A 22,990-nucleotide genomic window follows, 5' to 3' on the forward strand; every position below is an offset into this window, starting at 1 on the left:
TTTTTTATTTCATTTCATTAATATTTTTATTTTTTTCTCAATTTTCTATTCTTGTTCTTGTTAATAGTGTTAGGCTTTTTCATCAGACTCTGCAAATGCCCCATTTCAATATTACTTTTAAAAGAGAGATCTACTGAAATGGCAATTGTAATAATATTATGTAAAGGAGAAGATTTCATAAGTTGGTTAAATTTGTGTCAGATCCTATTTGTATTTTTGAGCAAATAAAATCGTTATAAACTAAAATAAAACTACGATATTCCAGGGCTTGCATTTCCTATCATGATTTCCTTGATAAAGGGTTGCTGCTGACAAAAAGCTATTAAACCAAGAGTTCCAAGTTGAAAAAAATCTCTTCGAAAATTTCACAGACGTTAAAAATAAGTTCCTTTGGATTAATTTCCGCAGTAGAGAATTCAATAGATTTTAAAGGAACAATATCCTCAATGTAAAAGAACGTGTTGTTGAATATATATATATATGTATATATAGAAGCACATCTATGCAGTCTCTGTTGTAAATACTTAACCTACGTCATTTTTGAAATTATAGAACTATACAAGCAGTGTTCGGTTTTTAATTGTATAACTGTAAAGATTGTTTAAGTTTTATTGGAATAGATTGAAATGATTTATTTTACATCATCATAATAATACTGATGAAGGATATCTGTTATCCGAAATATTTATAGATACTTATATCTATTGTTTCCTTATTTTAGTATTTGTGTTGTTTTGTACACTTTATCATGCGTATATATAATATATTTATTGTGTACAGAATCGTTTCTCATAACGACCCAGCGCCCTCGTAAAAAAGATCGTTCACTAATATCTAGACGTTTTATATATATATATATATATATATAATGCGTTTTGTTTAAATATACTTTTTCACTTTTTTGGTCTTTTGGAAAATGTTGTTTGTGCTGTATTTAGACCCCTTTACGAAGAAATTTGTTTTGCATACACACGTATAAAAATTGCGGTTTTTATCCAACGCAATCATAGGTTTGAACGTTGTTTTCAATTTAGACTTATTTATATTTTTCGTTTGGGCTTGTATTATATTTGCCTTCGGGTTTATATGATCCGTTCATCCTATTTCGACTCTTCAAAACTCAAGAGTCTATCCTAAATTGAGGTAAATTATATGACCTTCCAAATACCGTTTCGATCCCTAACACCACTGAAGAGACATTAATTGTCGAAATCCGGATATGGTGTACAAATTTTTTTGCACCTCATGTTTGCGGTATACCATTTTTTCCGCAAGTTTATTGTTTTCTGTTTGGTGTTAAATTAATATTAAAGATCCATTTTGTTACATCTTGTGGTCCGTTTATTTGGCAATCGCCAATGGCAGTCAGCAGGGTTTAAGAATATCCGTTGTTCGACCTGTTAGTCAAATGCGTTTTGTTTAAATATACCTTTCAACATTTTTGGTCTTTTGGAAAATGTTGTTTGTGCTGTATTTAGACCCCTCTACGAAGAAATTTGTTTTGCATGCACACTTTTAAAAATTGCGGTTTTTATCCAACGCAATCATAGGTTTAAACGTTGTTTCAATTTAGACTTATTTATATAGCGCGTCGGATACAGTGCAGGCGATTTGGTGTCACGATATCTCAGTAGCATGAGTTCGAATCCCGATGAGGGAAGAACTAAAAATTTGCGAAAGCAAATTTACAGACCTAACATTGTTGGGCTGATGTTTAGACGAATTGTATATACAGAATGTACACAGCCATGTATCACCATCACTGCTGGTGATCCGATGGATAAATCTGTTGTAGAGTTGTTACTGGTTCCGACGTACTTATAAATATAATTATTTCTGTGACTGTATCTTGCATTAATTTGTAGGATCCTTTACAATAGATATTTCAGCTGATCTGTAACAATTCCATCTTCATGCCTTATATATCTATATATATCTATATATATATATATATGTATTAAGACGCTAGATTGAACTTGACGAGGAAAGGTAAAACCCGGCCACCGAAAGCTTTATTATTGTGAGGCCTAGGTGGTCGAGTGGTCTAGCGCGTCGGATACAGTGCAGGCGATTTGGTGTCTCGATATCTCAGTAGCATGAGTTCAAATCCCGGCGAGGGAAGAACAAAAAATTTGCGAAAGCAAATTTACAGATCTAACATTGTTGGGCTGATGTAGTGCCTAGAAAATCAACCTAACGATGTTAGAGTAGATCTGTTTATTTACTTCCTCCCCGAGCGTGGCTTGAACCTGTACTTTTTATTTCTAACTTCTACGACAACACCGCCTAGCATTGCGAAGACACCTTATCCCCTCCTATAACTATAGCTGATAAAAATCAGCTTTCGTTTCGGGAGGTGTTACCTTCTCGTAGAAATTAAACAAGGATATCTGATACAATACACGAAGTATTCTTTTAGTGTACAGAAATGATCATCTACTCAACTCTTCAGTATAATTACAGGATGCTAATCTATTTTTAGAAGCATACAATCACTGTAAATTAATATGTATATAGACATATATACACATATTAATTTACAGTGATTGTATGCTTCTAAAAATAGATCATATATTTATATATATTGGTATTTAGATTGATCATTAGTGGGTTTTGCCATTAAACCGTGATTCATAACAATAAAGGATCAAGTCTGATATTAAGTGGAGCAATTGCTGCCCTTAGAAATTCTCTACAACCTGTTTGTAAAATGAAATGTTGAAACGTTCATAGATGTTGTCGGGGAGAACATTTGGAACTTCATCTGGTGCAGTAAAATTTGTATTGTTAATGTTCTTAGTAATCTTATCACCTGTTAACCTAATTCAGAGATCATCAAAAGCAGGTATTATCTTTAATATATAAAAAGATTTTTACAATCTAAAAATATTGAATTGCCATATTTTCATTTGCTATCCTACAATTGGTAATAATTATGATTTTTTTAACTGTAGTAAGGGTACTAGTTAAAAGCACTGAAACGATAGTAGTTGAACACTTATAGGATGCCGACTTGAAAGGATATTTTACGGTTTTTGTATAGTTTTATCAGTAACCTTCTTTTAGAAATGAGCTTTAAATGTTCAGGGGTTGCCTTAAGCTTAGAAATGGTTACTAAATGTGATTGTCTATCATAAGACTCTATGGAGTGCAATGTCTAGGGATCTCTCTTTGTCATTGGGAATATCTCTATTATTCAACAGGCTCGTATTAAACAGTTCAATATTAGTCATCTTTGACCATGGATTAGGGCTGTAACTAGGATCTGTGTTTTGTATTCTTTCTTTTACCGAACTTAGTACAATTAAAAAATGCATTCTTAAGGATTTCGATCCAATAGTGTTTTCCTTACACCATCTTCGCTAGCAAAGAGTTACGATTCAGTCCCCTCCTCTCTGGTGGGTCTGGATCATAATTCTTGGCTAGCGAAGATGTCCTTACACTAACGTTAAGCGTCAGATTATTTATTTCGGCTCCCAGAAGAGCAGGGAATAAAGGTAACATTATCAAATCATTAGGAATAGCCGATGCCTCAATTGCATAGCAACACAAATTATGCTAGCATGCTATTCTTTAAAAGGAATGAGTGGCGGAAAATTTAAAAACACCTTTGAAATGAAACGGGATAGGAAGTTTACATTCCATTTTTATTTAGAGTCTTCTTTTATATCAAAATATATTGCTAAGATTTCATGGAATACCAAAAAGCCGTTGTATACGATCTCTGCATAAAACACCAAATGAAAAATATCGTGGAAAACTGAACCCGTAACAACGGAGTACGATGATTTTCTACATTAAAAGTCTAAACTTCACACTGTATAAACATTGCTTTAAACTACTTTGATATTAACGATTATATTTGCGTCGATCATTCCGCATTAGTACAGGTAAAAGTTAAGTGAAAGTTTTAACAATATATTTGAACTGAAACGTTACATAATAATTTCATAAAAAGGTGTTAACGTTAGTGCAGGACAATTTCTTTTTTCCTTGTAGAGCAAAGTTTACCAGTATATTTTCGAAGGTAAGTCTTCATATTTAAGGTGTGTGAATATATGTCTTTGCCCTTTAGAAGGTTCAGGAGGACACAATCATGATCATCATAGATGTAATATACATTTTAATGGATTACACTTTAAATCAGTTCTAATGTGAACCCTAAAGTACAATTTGATATTTGGACTGAACAAGAATTGCCATTATTCCTTAATTATAGTTTTCAATCAAACTATATTGTCTGAAATATCTGTAATTATAATATGTGTATTTGGTTGAAATTGTTAATAAATTTCAATACATATGATGATATTCAATACATGTCAAACATATCTGAAGCACACCCGTTTATTGTTTCATCATTTAGTCATTTATCAAAATTGGTGAATCATGAATAAGTTGAAACTGATATGACTGATTCAATCGGTTTTATAAATTTAAATTATTTACTGATAAGATACATTAGATGCACCATATCAAGTTGTTTAACAAAGCAATAACAGTTAAAGTGTCTCTGCTGGTGAAAAAAAGTCGGACAAAATTGACTATAATCTTTAAAATGAAGCTATTCACTAGGTAATATATGACAATATTCTTAAATGCATCAATGTTAAAAGATTAAAATAAATTTTTCCCGACTTTTTTCACCAGCAGAGACACTTTAACTGTTAGTGCTTCATGTTAGATAGCAGGTTTAAAATTTTGTACGCAAGACGCACGTTTCGTCTACAAAAGACTAATCAGTGACGATTAAATCGAAAAAGTTAAAACGGCCAAATAAAGTACGAAGATGAAGAGCATTGAGGACCCAAATTTCCAAGAGGTTTTGCCAAATACAGCTTATGTAATCTATTCCTGGGATAGAAAATCCTTAGTAATTCGAAATATTCAAATTTTTGTACAAAAGTCTCTTCTTGATAATATTATATCATATTTCAGAGCATTTATAAAATAATAACAGAAATGTTTATATATAACTGAAAACTGCAATTGATGGATTTGGGCAAATTAGAAATACTTATCTTAAAAGTTTGAAAAGATCTTATAATCCAATCTGGATGTTAAGCAACCAACAATCAATATAGAATTCTATGAAAAGCGAATTTAAGTCTCAAAGACACATATTATATTTGGTTCCAGAAATCCTTCAATGAAAATAAAATAAATAAAAAATTGTTATTCAACAATACGGTTACGAAATGTAACTAAAAAAAAAGTTGAAATTTGCAAAGAAAAAATATTTCTTTAATTTATATTCATATTCCTGTAAATTTTATCAACTTAATAATATGTTCGGTGTGGGTGGTTAGAATAAAGATGGAACCGGTCAAACCTCTTTTTGTATAATGGTTTTTTTGTTTCATTTGCCATAAGGTGTGTATGTCATTGATTGACAAAAACATTTACGATTTACTTCACTCCCCCCCCCCCCAAATAAAACAAAAAAAGATTACAAAAAATAATAACCTCCATTGACAAAACCCTTTAATAGATTTATAAAACTTTTAATTAAACGTTACTTAAGGTATTTGATGTGTTTAATATTCTTTCGTTGTAGTTAAGTAATTTCTGTTTTAAAGTTATGGTTGGCAATATTATTGATTATCCTTAAATAGTATTCTCCTGACGTAACGAAATAGCGGAGTAATTTTGCATACAAATTGATACTTCATATACATTTAAAACCCGGTTTCCCATTGTACTACATGGTAAAAGTTTTATATCTAATATTGAACGTACCTTATAAGGAAATGTAAATTACATTCAAAGAAGCACTGAAAACTGATCTGACGATCCCAAATGAATTAATTTGAATGGAAGGTTTATTTAATGTAACAATTATTTCTGTATATAACTTACCTGACTTTGTTTTTAGATATAGTAGATCTGTATCTGTGAAAGATGAGCATCGATAAACAAGATAGTATTATAGAACATAATTCAAAATGCGCCAAGTATTAACAATGTTGTTCCTACCGATTTAGTTTCCACAAATTTATGTTCTTCCATTAACTGAACACCACGTGAATTTCCATTTATTGAACAAATTGTTTGTCAATACAATTTTTTTTCTAATCTTCAATCGACAATTACTGCTTAATATTTAAATTATTGACTTCTATCTTACGTAGAATGGCGAACGCTTATCTAATGAAGAAACGGACAAGACTGTATAAAACTTTTGACTTAAACAAAGACACTGAGTTTTCGCGGGACCTAATACATTCAATTATTGAATCCGGTTCCTTACTTGGAAGAAAAAGAAGAAGAACAGTTGATGATGCCAATTTGTTTTTGTAAGTATATTTAGCGTAAGACTGCACACAAATGTAGTTATATATTGTTTGTAAATAGAAAGATGAAAAACTAACAAATTTTGGCATAAATAGAAATAAGAAGATGTGGAATGACTGCCAATGAGACAACTCTCCATCCAAGTCCAAATGTGTGAAAAGTAAATGGCTGACTTAGTAGGACAGGTGCAAACAAATGCAGCGGGTTTAAACGTTTTAACAGGCGCCATTAAGATTGTTTTGGCTTTAGAATTAATTGAAAGTATTATTAATCTATTTCCTTCAAAAAGTTTGCTTTCTGTTATTCTCTTTCTTTGATAAACTCTGAGGTTGCTGCCTGTTTATATCTCTTTCCTTACTACAGTCTTAGAGCATTGTCTGTTGATAGATTGTAAGTCCGTTGCCTATAATTTACTGAATTTGATATTGACAATAATTGATGTGGTATCTAAAAATGAAAAAGGAAAATGGTTCTTGTTTGCAGAATGTGGTATTTTGGGGCAACTGCAAAAGCGTCAATTAACCTCTTAATTTGCGAAACATTTGTAACTATTTGTGTTCTGTTCTAAAGGTTTCATATGATATTTTGAAAATTGTTATCATAAAAAAACTAAAATATGGCATTTTGTTTCATTATAGCAATATTTTAGACTGTGTAATCTCGATTTAATGGAAATTGCAATGTACTATATTTTTAGGACCGGGCAAAAAACAGAAACTACATTCTGCAAACAGAAACTACAGATAATAAGCTTTCGACTGATATATAATATAGCCGTGTGTTAGATGGGTGTATTCAAGTCCTTAACTAATAGTCCTTTTGAAAAATGTCTCCCGCCTAAATACCCCGGGATATTAATTCAAAATTGAGACATGAATTTTCGAAAATTACAAACTTTCAATAAGTCATTGACAGAAATATAAAGAAGCAATTGTGACAGCCTTTGAGAAAACTTTTTGAAAAAGCGGAGAAGAAATAAGTTCAAAGGGACATTTTGAAAATGAATTGATATATAAAAAAAAAATTATAAAAAAAAAACTTTGTTTATATACTGTATATTCACGTTTAGATAATATTTTTATAACGAACGTCTCCATGCAATTGAATACAGGTTTGTCCGAACATTACGTTTTGTTGTAGTTTTTTGTAAATTGTAATATTCGTAGGACTATCAGGAATACTCTTTAATATCATTGACGTCTGAAAAGTGCATTACAGTGTGTATATATGTCATTTTTGTAGATTTATATGCAGAAAAAAAATTAAAATTTAAGAACAAATAGTGTAACAACGTTAACTATCTAATGGTTTGTCCTAAGTACATTACTAAAGGAGGATAATATGTACTTACAGATATTTTTGTTCAAAAGAAAAACATAGTTTAAAAGAAACATTTTTTTTTTCAAATACAATGTTAGTTTAAAAATGCCTTTAATCAATGTAATATTAATCGGGGTAATAAACATGTAAACGTGCAAGTCCGTATCGTTTTAATTGAGATATAACAAAGACATAATATGAGACTGAGTTATCAACTATAGTGTAGTATATTTAAATATATATTGCGTTTTGTTAAAATATACTTTTTCACTTTTTTGGTCTTTTGGTAAATGTTGTTTGTGCTGTATTTAGACCCCTCTAACAAGAAATTTGTTTTGCATGCACACGTATAAAAATTGCGGTTTTTATCCAACGCAATCATAGGTTTGAACGTTGTTTTCAATTTAGACTTGTTTATATTTTTTCGTTTGGGCTTGTATTATATTTGTCTTCGGGTTTATATGATCCGTTCATCCTATTTTGACTCCTCAAAATTCAAGAGTCTATCCTAAATTGAGGTAAATTGTATGGCTTTCCAAATACCGTTTCGATTCCTAACATCACTGAAGAGACATTAATTGTCGAAATCCGGATATGGTGTACAAAAACCTTTGCACATTTTGTTTGCGGTATAACATCTTTTCCGCAAGTTTATTGTTTTCTGTTTAGTATTAAATTTATATTTAAAATCCATTTATTACATCGGTGATCCGTTTATTTGGCAATCGCCAATGGCAGTCAGCAGGGTTTAAAAACATTTGTTGTTCGACCTGTTAGTCAAATGCGTTTTGTTAAAATATACTTTTTCACTTTTTTGGTCTTTTGGAAAATGTTGTTTGTGCTGTATTTAGACCCCTCTAACAAGACATTTGTTTTGCATGCACACGTATAAAAATTGCGGTTTTTATCCAACGCAATCATAGGTTTGGACGTTGTTTTCAATTTAGAATTGTCAATATATATATATATATATAATATATATATATATATTTATATATCAGTGTTGTCTTTATTGCATTGGCTGTTTCAGGGATAGATTTATTAAAAGCAACAAACTGAAGGGTGAGCAGGCCACAGAATTCAAGACAAAATATTTAAATTGGTTTCCAAATTTTTTCCTGAAAGGAGAAGAAAAAATGACAGAGGATGGATAGTCAAAAGATGAGAGAGGAATATAGAAAAGACATCAGAAAGGATATGGATGTATTGGTATTGATCACAGATGTTAACAAAGATATTATGATATCCAAAGAAGAGTTTAGGGAAGCACTGAAAGCAATGGGATTGGTTACCTTTGATGAGAAGTATTTTAACGCATATCCGCAAATAAAACCAGGCTTCATAGAAGCTAATCTTTTTTTGCAAAGTTGGGTCGAGTATTGCTGTAATAGCGACGATAGAGATGTCAGTAATTTGGAGAAAGCTCGTCTGTATGGATTTGGAATGATTGATTCTATTTAAGGATTCAGTTTCTTTCATTATTCAATTATATGTAATAAGAATGAACACTGTATCACTTACCTGTCTGTAGAATTTATTAAACTTTTTGACGATATATTTGGTTTACAGATTGATTAAAAAAAACACCGACATAGCTAGATAATACAATTAATTATCTAATTACTACCACAATTTGATATAAATAAGTATTGTAATTTTCATTGTTATTAATAAATGTAACGTCAGTATTACAAATCTAATCTTGAATCAATCCTTATCCTATCTTATTTTTGGGAAATATTTTTACAAATTCAAATGTGACGTCACTTTGTGTGTTTTTTTTAGAATTTCAAATGTGACGTCACTTTGTGCGTTGAGGCTTTGGGTAACTCTGCTGTGTATTTTTATGTGTTGGATTAAGTTGTTTTATGTAATGTATCCGTTTTTATTATGTAGTTAGTCCCCACTTCGGTTTTATCATGTATATCTATTATATAGTCATTTTATAAAATTTACTGTTTGCAAAATTATAAATTATTCTAAATAATAAGGATGTTCTTGTCCCAGGCAAAAAACCCTGGCCGTGTTGGGCGCAACTTTTTGGAAGTTTTGGTCCTTGGTGCTATTCAGCTTTGTACTTGTTTTGGCTTTCAAACTTTTTTCATCTGAGCGTCACTGGTTGGTCTTGTGTGGACTAGACGCACGTCTGGCGTATTGGATTTTAAACCTGGTGCCTTTTGTTAGCTATTATTTGTGTGTTTCTTTGTCCTATATGTTTTCCCATTTATTTGTATTGTAATCCTGTCATGTAATGTTGTCATTTTAATGTTATATTTAACATTGCCATAAAAGCGGGAGGTTTGGCATGCCACAAAACCAGATTCAACCCACCACTGTTTTCTTGAAGTGTCCTGTACCAAGTCAGGAAAATGGCCATTGTTATATTATAGTTCTTTTCTGTGTGTGTTATTTTTTAATGTTGTGTTTTTGTTGTGTCGTTGTTCTCCTCTTATATTTGATGCGTTTCCCTCAGTTTTAGTTTGTAACCCGGATTTGTTTTTATCTCTATCGATTTATGAGTTTCGAACAGCGGTATACTACTGTTGCCTTTAATTATCAGACCGGGACAAAATGTCGCTTATGTTTTCAGACACCGACATTGTATCGATTAACCTATTCATGATATTGACCGTAAAACTAACGTAGTGATGAATTTAGTCGTTCTTCCACATACCTTTGTTGGAGTAGTTTTTTTTAAGGAGAACAACACTGCTAATGAAGTCAAAATACGGTGTGTGAACATGCACGAGCGTAACGTATTAACTGATATGGGCAGTTTAAATTTAATACTGTTCAAATAACAAAAAGAAAAACGACACAAAGTACTGATGCATGAATACTCGCAGTTGATGCCAAAAATATTTGAAAACAAGCCAGGAGCATGCAATCAATTGGTTGTTGTTGGTAGCTGTCTATCATATTTGTTTTCCGTTTATCATTGTAGCGAAATCCGACTGTTGGTCTTCTTTTTTGAATTGATTCACATTTTATCATACTGGGGCTTTTAAAACTTTTTTTCCTCGTTGTTGAAAGTTGCATATTGACCTATCGTTGAACACATCTGTTTTCTTTGTTCTTTATGGATTGTTATGCCATTTGCAATCATACCACATCCCCTTACTTTATATTAATTTGTTGGCAGTTAAGATTAGGATTAGTATATGGGTTAGTTTATTAAGACATCAAATTCTTTTTCAATTTTCATGAAATTTTCAGAAAATTGAATATAGGCTTCGACATGATCTAAGGACAAACGTGGATTTTTGTTGTTGTATTTTTCATTTTTATTTTTATTTTACTAACAAAAAGGATTTATATTTTTTTAGTCTACATTTAAATACAGTCGGAAGTTGAATTTTTCAAAACATCACTAAACCTTTTTCAAGCCAGTTGTATCAATATGTGAATATTAAAGAATATTTGAAGTTTCCGAGTTTCGTCGTTTACGTCTCTGTTATAAGTATTTCGAACTTTTGGCATGGTACATTTTGATCTGAATTTTGGAGAACTTAGGAAGATATATAAAAATTGTCAATGAGGGTCGGTTAAAAACAAAACTTTACGACAAAAGAGATGATTTCAGCTTCCCAATTGTGAACTTTCCATTTCTATGTAGCAACATTCCAGCAGCGCCTGCATACGGAGTATATATCTCCCAATAATATGATATTCCCGGGCTTGTATTTCCTATGATGATTTCCTAGTGACTAGTGAAAAGCGGTATACTACTGTTGCCTTTATTTCAGAAAGCAGGCAACACTTATAATGACTTTTTCTTGCTGTCACTGTATAATTACTAGCTACATCATACGGGTTGTTTTTTAGTCTGTGCAGTGTAAAGTCATGAATATTGCATTTTTTTTTGGGGGGGGGGGGGGGGGGGGAATAGAATATAATTTTGGAAAGCCTCGCGACAGTTGTCTGTTAATCAAAAGTACGGAGTCTAACGAAACATTTATGTAATGTAATTATGATTAATTAAAGATGAAAAGTTGTGTCGGGGGAAATAATCTTAAAATAGCTTACGATTCATGTTACGGATACTCAAGTACAACAATGAAAAATTCAAATGAAAATAATTTTAAAGTGATGATAATATCTCCTTATCATTCAAATTATGATTTAAAACTAATTTCTCAATCTAAAGAGTACATATCAATTATTTTTCATGAGTTCGGCTCCCAGTGGACCATACGTATACTATATTAGAGTACGGCTCCCAGTGGACCATACGTATACTATATTATTAGCATTGCATTGATGTATTCAATAATAGGGCACTCAAACAATAGTGAAATGTATGCATATTAATAATAGGCACTGAAACTAACATGGCTAAGTTTAATAGTTACATTGTCATCATTAATATTAAAAGAATATTGTTGGGATGATGCATAGTGCAGAACAAATTTGTTGCTCATAACAGAGCTTAGTTTACCTGTATATTCTTTAGGCAAAGTCTGATTAAAAATCGCGTAGTCAATTTGTATGTGTTCATGACAGAGTAAGATGCATATGTTTTATCAATAACCCATAGATATAGAACAAAATTCACTTTAGATTAGTTCCAATTTGACCCTTAAACTCTACTTTCTGTCCAAACATAAACTGAGAAACTGCTACATGTATTTAGTCAGTTTGATATCATGACAGAATATAAATAATTATGGTCCCTATTTTTCAAAGTTCTATCTAATTATTTTGTCCGTTATACATGTAATTATGACAAATTGCTGAAACATGTCAATGAGTTTAAGAATTGAATGCTTCTATTTGGAATTGGGTTGAAAATGCGTTTAAGGAAGCACATTTTAGCGTTTACCGAAGAATATTTTATATGAAGCGCGATCAACCTTTTCACAACACTATCGAATTACAAAATGAAATATTCAATTCTTATTATTACATCTTAATGATACAACTATGAAACTACGAGTTACATCAGGCCTTTCGATTGTTTTCTGTGAACTATTTTTAAAAACGTTGTCACAGAAAGCAATTGCAGATATATTTGTTGCTTTTTGTTGAGTAAATTAACTATATATAACTTTGGAAACTCCTCGGCCAATCAAAATTCACAGTCGTATGAAACTTCTATGTAATTAATACAGAATGTAGCAGTTAATTATCGTCATTATTCTAAAAAGTATTATATTAATTGGTTGTTTACTATGTTTGATTTTTGATACTTGGTGCCTGATGATTTTGTTGTCAAAAAATGAATGAAATTCATTTCGAAAAATCCTATGTTACAGATTTCGTGTATCGATATGGTTCAGAGAATGTATTATTTGAATTTCATCTGGATATATGATAAATCAAAAAATTCAAATAGAATATTACTATCCATATAACTTAAGGCGTAAAACATTACTAGTGTTAAGTTATTTGCAACACGTATTTCGACAGGCGTATACAAAACAGTTAAACACAAGTTTACCTTGACAATAGATCACTGCTGTTCTTAGGATTTAGGTTCCTGTTTTTTTCTTTTCATGAAACTTGACACCAAGTAGTGATTTATGTCATGTAATAATGGAAAAGTGCAAATGAGTGTAAATTGATTAAAGCATAATGTAAGGAAGAAAGTATATCTCACTAATGTGAATATAAATTATTTCTATTGCTTAGAATTACCAAATATTGCTCGCCTTTTGTCGATATTCCCTCATGACATGTGTTATTTAAGCTTTCCAGCAATAAGTCGATACCGCTTCTTGTTAACTGCTTGTCCCTGATAATACCATACGCTCAGTGCTCAGTGCGTTCGTTCTGACATGATATACTACTGGATTTTCTTAAATTCAATGTTGACCAATTTAGAAATTATAAAGAAACTAAGGTTTCAAAAGCCTCAAGCAAAATGGACTTAAAGGGAATTTGGTTATTATTTTTAGTCCTTTTTAGTCGTTTGGCTCCTATAGTATTCACTATTTTATGGTCTATTAGCTTTTAAAGAATACTAAGGTAGAGTGAAATTTCAATGTTAACAGTTTTATTTGTTGAACTGTTTAAATTAAACTATAAATAAAGCATATTCGTGTTGACAATTGTGTTTTACAGAGCATATGAATAAATATGGAGTCTAACTTTATAATTGTGGCATCCGATGTGGTAGTAAAAAGCTTACTGCACAAAAAGACTGCTAACAGTTTTCCATTATATATATAATTATGCTCACCGAAAGTGTTTGGTGGCTTTATTTACAATTAATCAAAGTTTGTGTGGTGTTACCTTTTTGAACTTGCCGCCAGTAGACCTTTGTGTATTCAGCCATTACTGAGTGCTCGCAAGTTTATATACAAAATCTAAAAGGGTAAGTGTCATATGACATACTGAACTGATGGTTACTTGTCCTTTCCGGGAAGCCGGAACTATACAATGTTAAGGTATTAAAAAAAAAATAGAATAAAAATCAATTGAGTTGTCCAAAGATTGTCCTACAACAGACATATTTCAAAGAGCTTCAGTAGCCATAATATCCATAAATCAGCTTGAAATACACAATCGGACACCACTGAGTGCACACTGATTTAGCAGACGATATTGGAAAGTTCATACATAAGTTATTTAAAAGATAGTTCATCACCTCAATTAAAATATTTACAATATATTTGTGTTCGCCAGGGTATGACCAAATGAAAATAAATTTATTCATTTAGCAATGCTAAGATAGATTTATTTTCAAGGATGCGAATTGTTTTTACAACCACTTGGTCGATGTCACTGCTGGTGGACGTTTCGTCCCCGAGAGTATCACTAGCCTAGTATTCAGAATATCTGTGTGAAAATCATTGATATGTTCACTTTCTATATATCTACTGTTTATAAAACATATAAAATGTGGAATAAGTCCAAACACTAAGGTTTCTTAACCCCCATGCATAGATTGTCTCAGCCCGAATCGGCACAAGTTGTTAGTTTTATTGCTCATCAACTTCGTATTCGATTTTGACTTCCAACAGTTTTAATGCAAGCGTCACTGATGAGTTTGATGTAAACGAAACGCGCGTCTGGCGTACCAAATTATAAGCTGGTGTTTTGGATGAGTTTTACCCGTTGTATCTAAGGCATAAATTAAGACGAGAGTACTTATACTATGCTTAAATCTCTTGAATCGATTAGGAAGAGACAAATCAAGGTAACAAAAGAAAACTGAAGAACTCCAAAAGGAGCGATACTCATATATTGTATTGCATGATAGTTTCCTAAAATGCATCAACAGAAGATATTTAGTCTCAAGAAATAGTTTTCAATGCAAAAATTGGTTGTTTTTTGTATGGTTAAGTAAACTATGATAAATTATGCACATTCCGTGTCGCAACAAATAAACAGAACAATTAAAAAAGGCATTCCACTTCCAGTAGTTTACACGTTTAACATCTGATTAACTTGATAATTATCATTCTCATTATAATCCTATGTTCAAACATAATTTAGAAATATATAGAAGAATATGTCTATCCTCCAAATATTATATTTGGTAAAAATTGAAACGTGACTTGCGATATTTATAAAAATAGTGAAGTACTGCCATACCTGTGAATATCAGTATCAAATATTTATCTAGCTTGCTACAAAGGAAGTATACACATATTTCAAGACAACAAATAAGTTTTGAAAAAGTATCCCTATTTGTTCCTTGAAATATTGATATTAACTATTCCCCCAGTACATTACAGTATCAATGTAATGTTCTGTAAACAACTGTTCCAAAAAAATTTAAATCATTTAATAACACTAAAGTTATTCTACCCCGAGGCATAGATGGCATAAGAAGAATTTAGCACTTTTGGTTATTTTTGGTTTGCAGTGTCCATCGTCTTCTTTTATGTCGTCCTAATGTTAAGGCTCCAGCGCTTTTAATATATATACAAAAGGCACACGTTGGACATTCTAAGGAAGTTTGTGTTATATTTCTTAGCCAAATATTACTTTTAATTTGTTCATATTACCGCAGCACTGTTTCTCAATGCACAGATGAAGTTTGATAGACAAACACTATCTAGCTCACACCGTTCCTTCCTGATCCGCATGTAAACGAATATTACCCTCCCGGAGCACCTGAGATCACATCCAGTTTTGGTGGGGTTCGTGTTGCTCAGTGTTTAGTTTTCTATGTTGTGTTTTGTGTACTATTGTTTGTCTTTTTCTTTTTTAGCCATGTTGTTGTCAGTATATTTTCGACTTATGAGTCCCTTTGGTATCTTTCGCCTCTATAATCGATAATAACTTGCAACGATCTAGAAATGATTTGATATCTCTTTTTTCTTTAATTTTGGAAATCCTTTTAAATCGAGGAATATAATCTTTGTGCAAAGCTATCATTGTTTGTTTGGATTTAGCTACACTTGAGGTCTTTTAGCTTATAAACTCTTACACATTGACCTAAGATATCATTATGAATAAAACAAAATAGAATACAGTAGCGTTACGAAATGTTGGGAGAAGGTATAATCAATGACAACATGATACCTAAGCTAGCTTTCTGTAGTAGGAAGCTTTAATTGAATCTGCTTTCTAAATAATGTGCTGTATATCGTTTCCTTCTTCATCTTTAAATAAGTGGTCATCCTATTGATAACTGCATTGTGCAGGTTTTGTGTGCCTATTTTAAAACATATGATCTACGAGCTAATTAAAAGGTTTTAGTCGCACTCTACACTTAATTAAGCCCACCAGGGTCAGAACAGGTACCAAGCCGCGCTATCTAGACGATGTTTTGTTCGCTGTTGTTTGTCTTAGTTTGTATGTCTGTTTTTAAGTCAGATGTTGACGGTTGATGTAGTCTGTTGTACTGTGCTGTATTTATTGGCGATTCCTGTTGTCCCTTTTGACCTTAATTGTCACATTAAGTCGTTTTGTCTCATTGTAAATAAGACCACTTTTGCTTTTTTATATTTATATCATAATCAGAATCAATACGTAATGAATATAAGTTATAACTACTGAACTGGTTACTGTATTTCTTCTTTAGCAGATATTGAATAACGTGAAATAAGTTTTGCGTTATAGTAAGTTGCTGTTTCTGAATAGGCCCTGTTATGGATTGGAGATTTGCTGTATTGGCCCAGAAACTCTTCTATTGAGCTAAGACACTTACTGTAAAGCAGGTACAGGAAACTGAACTTGTCTATTCGCAGTCACGATGATTTTGTTTTCAATATTGATAAAAGTTTTTTTATCTAGCAAATATAAAGTAGCTTGGAAGAATAATTCAATTTTTTAAAGCATTCCTACTCTTTAATATCGTTACAAAACACAGAATACGATTTAAACTTTTTAACGTTGTTTTAAGTTACAAAATGTGATTAAATTTATCTAATGCATAAAGAAACGTTAAAAGTTAAGTCAGGCGTTAACAAAATTGAAATCGTAAGTTAAAATTCTCAATGGGCTTATATATCTTTTTCTCATATTGGATAAAGCCAAACGTGTGTAAAATTACAACAAGGTGATGTCATCCGCATTGAATATGCTGTTTTGTCCGTTTTAGGATTGATCTTATCATATATCATTTAATAATTGATTCCACAACATAGTTTACATATTGTTATTTTAATATGTGTTATTTCTCACATGGTAGATCAATCAAACCTTATATATTGTAGATCACATATGATGTCAGCTTGGAGTTGTATATCCTAATGGCAAAATATGATAGTTAACAGATCGGAAGATACCAAAGCGGTATTCTAACTTAAGTCGATAACAACTGATAACGTCATGGCAAAATTAGCTTTTTATGTTTTTGCTTGCAAATGTTAGTTTGATCAAACCATTTATTTATAAGACCGGGTGCGTCAAACGGGTAAAAAAGGAAAAATAACAAAAATACCAAATATCAAATGGCAAAATCAAAAGTTCAAACACATCAAACGAGGGAAGCGGCTCCTGTTTTGCTTAATCACCCACCAAGCCAATCCACACTCATTCGAAATGTCACAATCAGGATTAGGACATAATAGATAAATTACAGATTGGAAACTTTTCATGTATCAAAAGATATAAAACTAAAAGAATGTTGCTGGTGAATATCGGTCAAACAACTCGTGATGGTAAACGAAAAATAACTTATGTAGTGTATATTTCAGCCGTTCATCCTCATAAGTTTATTGTAAAAGTTTTATATTGATATGCAGCAGATTTTCAGAAGTATTCTTAATATAAAGTTCACTGGAATATTTGAGATTCAATCAATCACTGAAACGTGGGCGTATGAAGCCTGTAATTCAGTAGTTGTCATTTGTTGCTGTATATTGTATTTGTGTTTCGTTCATTGTTTTGTACATAAATTAGACCGTTAGCTCTCTTGTTTGATTGTTTCACATTTGTCCTTTTATAGCTGACTATGCGGCTTGGGTTTTGTTCATTGTTGAAAGCCGTATTTTGACCTAAATTTATAAACTTCTATGTCATTTAGTCTCTGAGGGAGAGTTGTCTCATTGACAGTCATACCACATCTTCTTAATTTTATATATCAACAAATATATATTGTCGAACTGCATTTTAATAATTTTATCTTCTGTTTATTCATATTTTGGATCAGTGCAGAAATTTACAAAGTATGATCCCATTTTTGTAATAATAAAATCTGTTTAAGGCGACAATCTTTATACTTTGCATAAGGAATATCAGTGTATAGTGTAAATCAATCAAATGTTTCATAATTCTGTAAATTTTTTTTAAGATTCTGAAAGCATTATTTCCCAAATTCTACATAGTATCATGCTCTGATGTCTGACATTTATTTCGGCTCCAGGATAAGCCTGGAATAAAGTACACATTTGTCAACAATACAAATATCTTTTAGCAAATTTAGAAATGATACTTCAAAAAGTATTTTTTTACACTGACGTCTAGCGTCTAACTATTTATCTCCCAGGTAAGAGGGTTATAAAGTTAGCATTGTCAATAAAACAAATGTCATTTATCAAAACTAATAAGTTTCAATACTTAATAATTCGTTTTTCAAAGAATTTCTGGTTTATACAAATATCAATGAAAAAGACACATACAAAGAGTGCAAGTTATTAAAATAGCCATAACATAAAGTCGAAGTTATTGTTATAATTTATATGAGATTAAGAAATATATAGAAACAACTGTGAATAACATACAATCAATTTTTACTTGAAATATTTGGTCCGGACTACTCTTGAAACATATATATATACAACGCAAGTTTTTTTCAGCAAGAAAAATCACAGCTTCTTAATAACAATTATTATATGGTTGAATTTCATAGCTATTTTTGAAAGAAATCAGTAGAGGGAAAGTTTAAAAACAGCTTAATAACGAAATTTGATAGAAATGTTACATATATTTTTACCTTAAGGATCACACAAACGTCGTTGTATACTACTTTTAAATTGAACACCTAATGAGAAACATTGTCGAAAAAAAAATGAGCAGCGAACCGTTTTGATTTGTCTACATTTAAATTACACTTCATGCTGTTTGAACAGTGCTTTTTATTAAATTTAATATTAAATATTGTTATTTCTCTTAGGAAGTCTATACAAATTCACTTTAAAAAGTAATGTAAAAGTTATGAATATTAATTAAGTAAATACACTGAAGCTAACTCAGATGACGTTACAAGTATGATTGTCATCTTTATAGATAATTGATTCATTGATGCATACAAAATTAAGCTAAATAATAATTTGTGAGCGGTATGAACATTAATGCAGAAAGATACCTCGAACCATATAGAACCAAAATTACAAGTATATTTCTGAAGGTAAGTCTTCATCTTAATTATATGTCGATGTGTATCTGTGTACATGATAGTGAAAGAGGGCATCCTTATTATCATCATCATCACCTAATGATCACAATCCATATCAGTTACAATGTAAACCATCAAATCCTATATCTACCCAAAATTTGTTGCGGATGGACGGTCTGATGTTTGATATTTGGACTACAAAAAAGACTTGCCTTTATCTTTATTATAGTTTACTATTTAATATTTTGTCAGAAATATATTTCATTTGACGTGTGTACTTGTTGAAATTGTTAATAAATTTGTATCTGGATGACAATAAACTGACAACGCCATGGCAAAAAAAGAAAAAGACAAACAGACAAACAATAGTACTCAAAACACAACATAGAAAACTAAAGACTAAGCAACAGCAACCCCACCAAAAACTGGGGATGATCTCAGGTGATTCGGAAGGGTAAGCAGATCCTGCTCCACATGTGGCACCCGTCGTGTTGCTCATGTAAGTACAAACCCGGTAAATAGTCTAATTCGGTAGGTCACATTCGTGAAAAGGGAACGGGATTGTAGATGAGATGCGCCATATCAAGATATTTAGCATGTGTTATGTGTGTATTATAGTCACTATTATTGCTTTTATTATATTAAATGAATATATTCTACGTTTATCTTTCATTATTTTGTTATCATGATAATGAATGAAATTGGTAACAATTGCAATGCACCCGATACGCATTTAGACAATAAATGTCTCTTCCGTGATGATCGAAGCCAAGATATTTGAAAATCCAAATCTTTTCAAAAATTGAAGAGCTTATAGCATGTATCAACCAAAGCCGGGCAATTTTTCCCTCTATTTTTTTCACGAGCAGAGACATTTTCACTGTAAGTGTTTCGTGCGTACACTTTTGATTAACATTACATCATATTTCGGAGCATTACAAAATAATATCAGAAATGTTTATATATGTAACAGGCATTTTCCAAATTTAAGCATTTTGTAAAGAGACCGACTAGGTGCGTCGATAGGGTAAACGTCTCCTGCTATGTATGCATCGCCCGTCATGCAAATTCATACTCAGTCAAAATGTCACAATCGGGATAGGACACAGAAAATGTTTCTTATAGTTCATCTGTACAGTTTATTCTTTGAATTGCACAATAGCATGTCTTCCTGTAAATTTTTACATTGCTTAATCAAACTGTCTATGAAGTAAAGCATTTGATATAAAGTGTATGACATTAGGGTGTCTTATTACCAGGTTCAGAAGTTTGAGCTTGAATTAAGTAAGTGCGCGCATTCTTTTCAACAGTTAAATGTGGTATTCATGTTGTGTTATATTTTTTAGTGTAAAGTGCTGTTCATGTTCTGGTTTTAATGTATGTTTTTGGTGTACATTTTTGTAATATACTGATCAAGATTAAACAGGGTGTTGGTTGAGATATCCAAAACTAGTTTAATCCCATCACGTTTTACATTTGCATGTCCTAAGTCAAGAACCTCATTATTCATTCTTAACTATTAGATAGTTTTCAGCGAATACAACAAGCTACAATTTGGACTAGTATTTCGTTCTAAAAAAAATATCTTTAATTTTTCGCTTTCATCTTTTCTTTTAAGATTTTCCAAAATGTTATCATTTTGATCAATATTATCATTAATGGATCTGATATTTCTTATCGATTCAGTCACTGAACAAGACTGTTTTCTTAAATATTATAAACCCATTTCCCCAAATAACTTGTTGACGAATTCTTTTAAAGTTTGTTTGATGTTTTTGTTTTGATAACGTTTAGTTTTTGTACATTTTTACTTGCTGGTTCATGCATATCAAAATACAAAAGAGGCGGAAGATACCAAGGGAACATTCAAAACTTATAAGTCGATGACAACTGACAACACAATTGTCATACACAAACGAACGACGAAGAAAAGCCAAACACGTCCACTAAGCACTACACAGAAAACTAAAGACAAACATGTCCCCTAAACACTACACAGAAAACTAAAGACAAACATTTCCCCTAAACAATACACAGAAAACTTAAGACAAACAATTCCACTAAACACTACAAAGAAAACTAAAGACTGGGCAACAAGAATTCTTTTATATCTGGAATATAATTTTCCAGATTTCTACGCAAGATTAGTTCATTGTTTTCAAGTTTGATTTTATACTGACCAGGTATAAAAACAAGTAAAATAACAAAAATACCGAACTCTAAGGAAAATTCAAAACGGAAAGTTCATATCATCAAATTGCAAAACCAAAGCTAAAACACATTAAACGAATGGAAAACAACAAAAATGTATGTGCTGCATTTCTTTTTATTTATCCTAACTAGATGCATTTATCTGAATTAACCAATCTTTAATCCAACCTGTAATTATTCCTTACTCAAAAGCGATCGTTTCTTTTTTTTTAAGATTATTCTATATAGATTCATATATCATTTTTCAAAATGGTACACAAACTCCTTATGTTTGGTTGAGATCGACATCAAAACTGTGATATTAATAGGAATCCATAAATAACGAACCAGATATCTGTTCTTCTTATCATAGTTAAGTTTCATTTTCCCAATTAGGAAAACTCTTTGCAGAACTTTTTTTTAATGTTTGACTTTCTTTTGTATTACGACCAAAATATATACTAAGACTTTTTACTGGCTTATTTGTCCAAAGGCTAGTTATTCCTTTCTAAGTTGATAAAACCTGAAGGATTACAACTTCATATTTGCATTGTTTTTACTGAAAGAAATTCGGAACCTATAAATTATTTTGCGTCTGAGAGGCATAATTTTGCCTTCAAAGATTTTTTTAATTTTGGAGCTGGAGATATTTTCTTTTCAAAAGTTTTAGACAATTGTTTCACATTTTACCAAAATCTATCAATTGCAGTTTGAGTTTTATATGTCACAGGCATTTTATAAATTTAGGCATTTTGTAAAATGCTTGAAAACTTTCCTTCATGTATTTTCTGCATTCATTGGTAATTTTTTTTTTTTTTATCTTTTAATGTTATTGATGGCAATAGTATTGATTACCTCTAAATTCTTATCTCTCGCAAATTAAATTGTCGAGTAATTTTACAAACAAATTGAAACTTAATATATATTCATAACCCGGTTTCCCACTGGATTTCTTGGACAATTGTTTGATGTTTTATTGCGACATGAAAATTATGATAAAAATAGATTTAGTCATTCTAGTACCAATGAACTGTTTTTAGAGCTGATCATCCCAAAAGAATTGAGCGTGCTTCAAAAAGATTTATAAATTACATTTAAAAAAGTATTTTATTAGTTATTTCAGTACAGAAGCACTGAATACTGAGCTGATGATCCCAAAAGAATTACCTTAAAAGTCACGATTATATTTTTATACAACTTTGCTGGACTAGTTTAGATATAACAGATCAGTATACAGGAATGATGAGCACCTGCTAAATTGAAAATGATTCATATGTTCCGTCTAATTGTTTCAAGACTCATCTCAAATAACTATCCTTAGGCAAATGATATACCAGATATAAACAAGTTTTAGTTGGTCAGTCTTAAGTTTCTATATAATGTTTTGTGCACTTTTTTGTCTTTTTATCGTCGTTCGTATTTGACCATCGTGTTGTCAGTTTTGCTCAAACT

At 31.2% G+C, this 22,990-nt stretch overlaps 1 protein-coding gene across 4 annotated transcripts in view; it reads left to right on the top strand.

Annotated features, from left to right (window-relative positions):
• LOC127707906 (sarcoplasmic calcium-binding protein-like) overlaps positions 1-22,990 on the top strand; it is a 48,878-nt gene that overhangs the window by 11,526 nt on the left and 14,362 nt on the right. Inside the window, exons 1-3 of one of the 4 annotated variants that reach the window (XR_007985080.1) lie at positions 3,897-4,027; positions 17,226-17,304; positions 19,240-19,360. The exons of 2 other annotated variants lie outside the window; for them this stretch is intronic. The gene's annotated coding sequence lies outside the window, so the exon portion shown is untranslated. Of the gene's footprint in view, positions 1-3,896; positions 4,028-17,225; positions 17,305-19,239; positions 19,361-22,990 lie in introns of those variants that run through there. One more of the 4 variants, XR_007985081.1, reaches the window with a different exon arrangement.

The sequence above is a fragment of the Mytilus californianus genome, unplaced genomic scaffold (genome assembly GCF_021869535.1).
Source record: "Mytilus californianus isolate M0D057914Y unplaced genomic scaffold, xbMytCali1.0.p SCAF_7, whole genome shotgun sequence".
Taxonomy (NCBI): domain Eukaryota; kingdom Metazoa; phylum Mollusca; class Bivalvia; order Mytilida; family Mytilidae; genus Mytilus; species Mytilus californianus.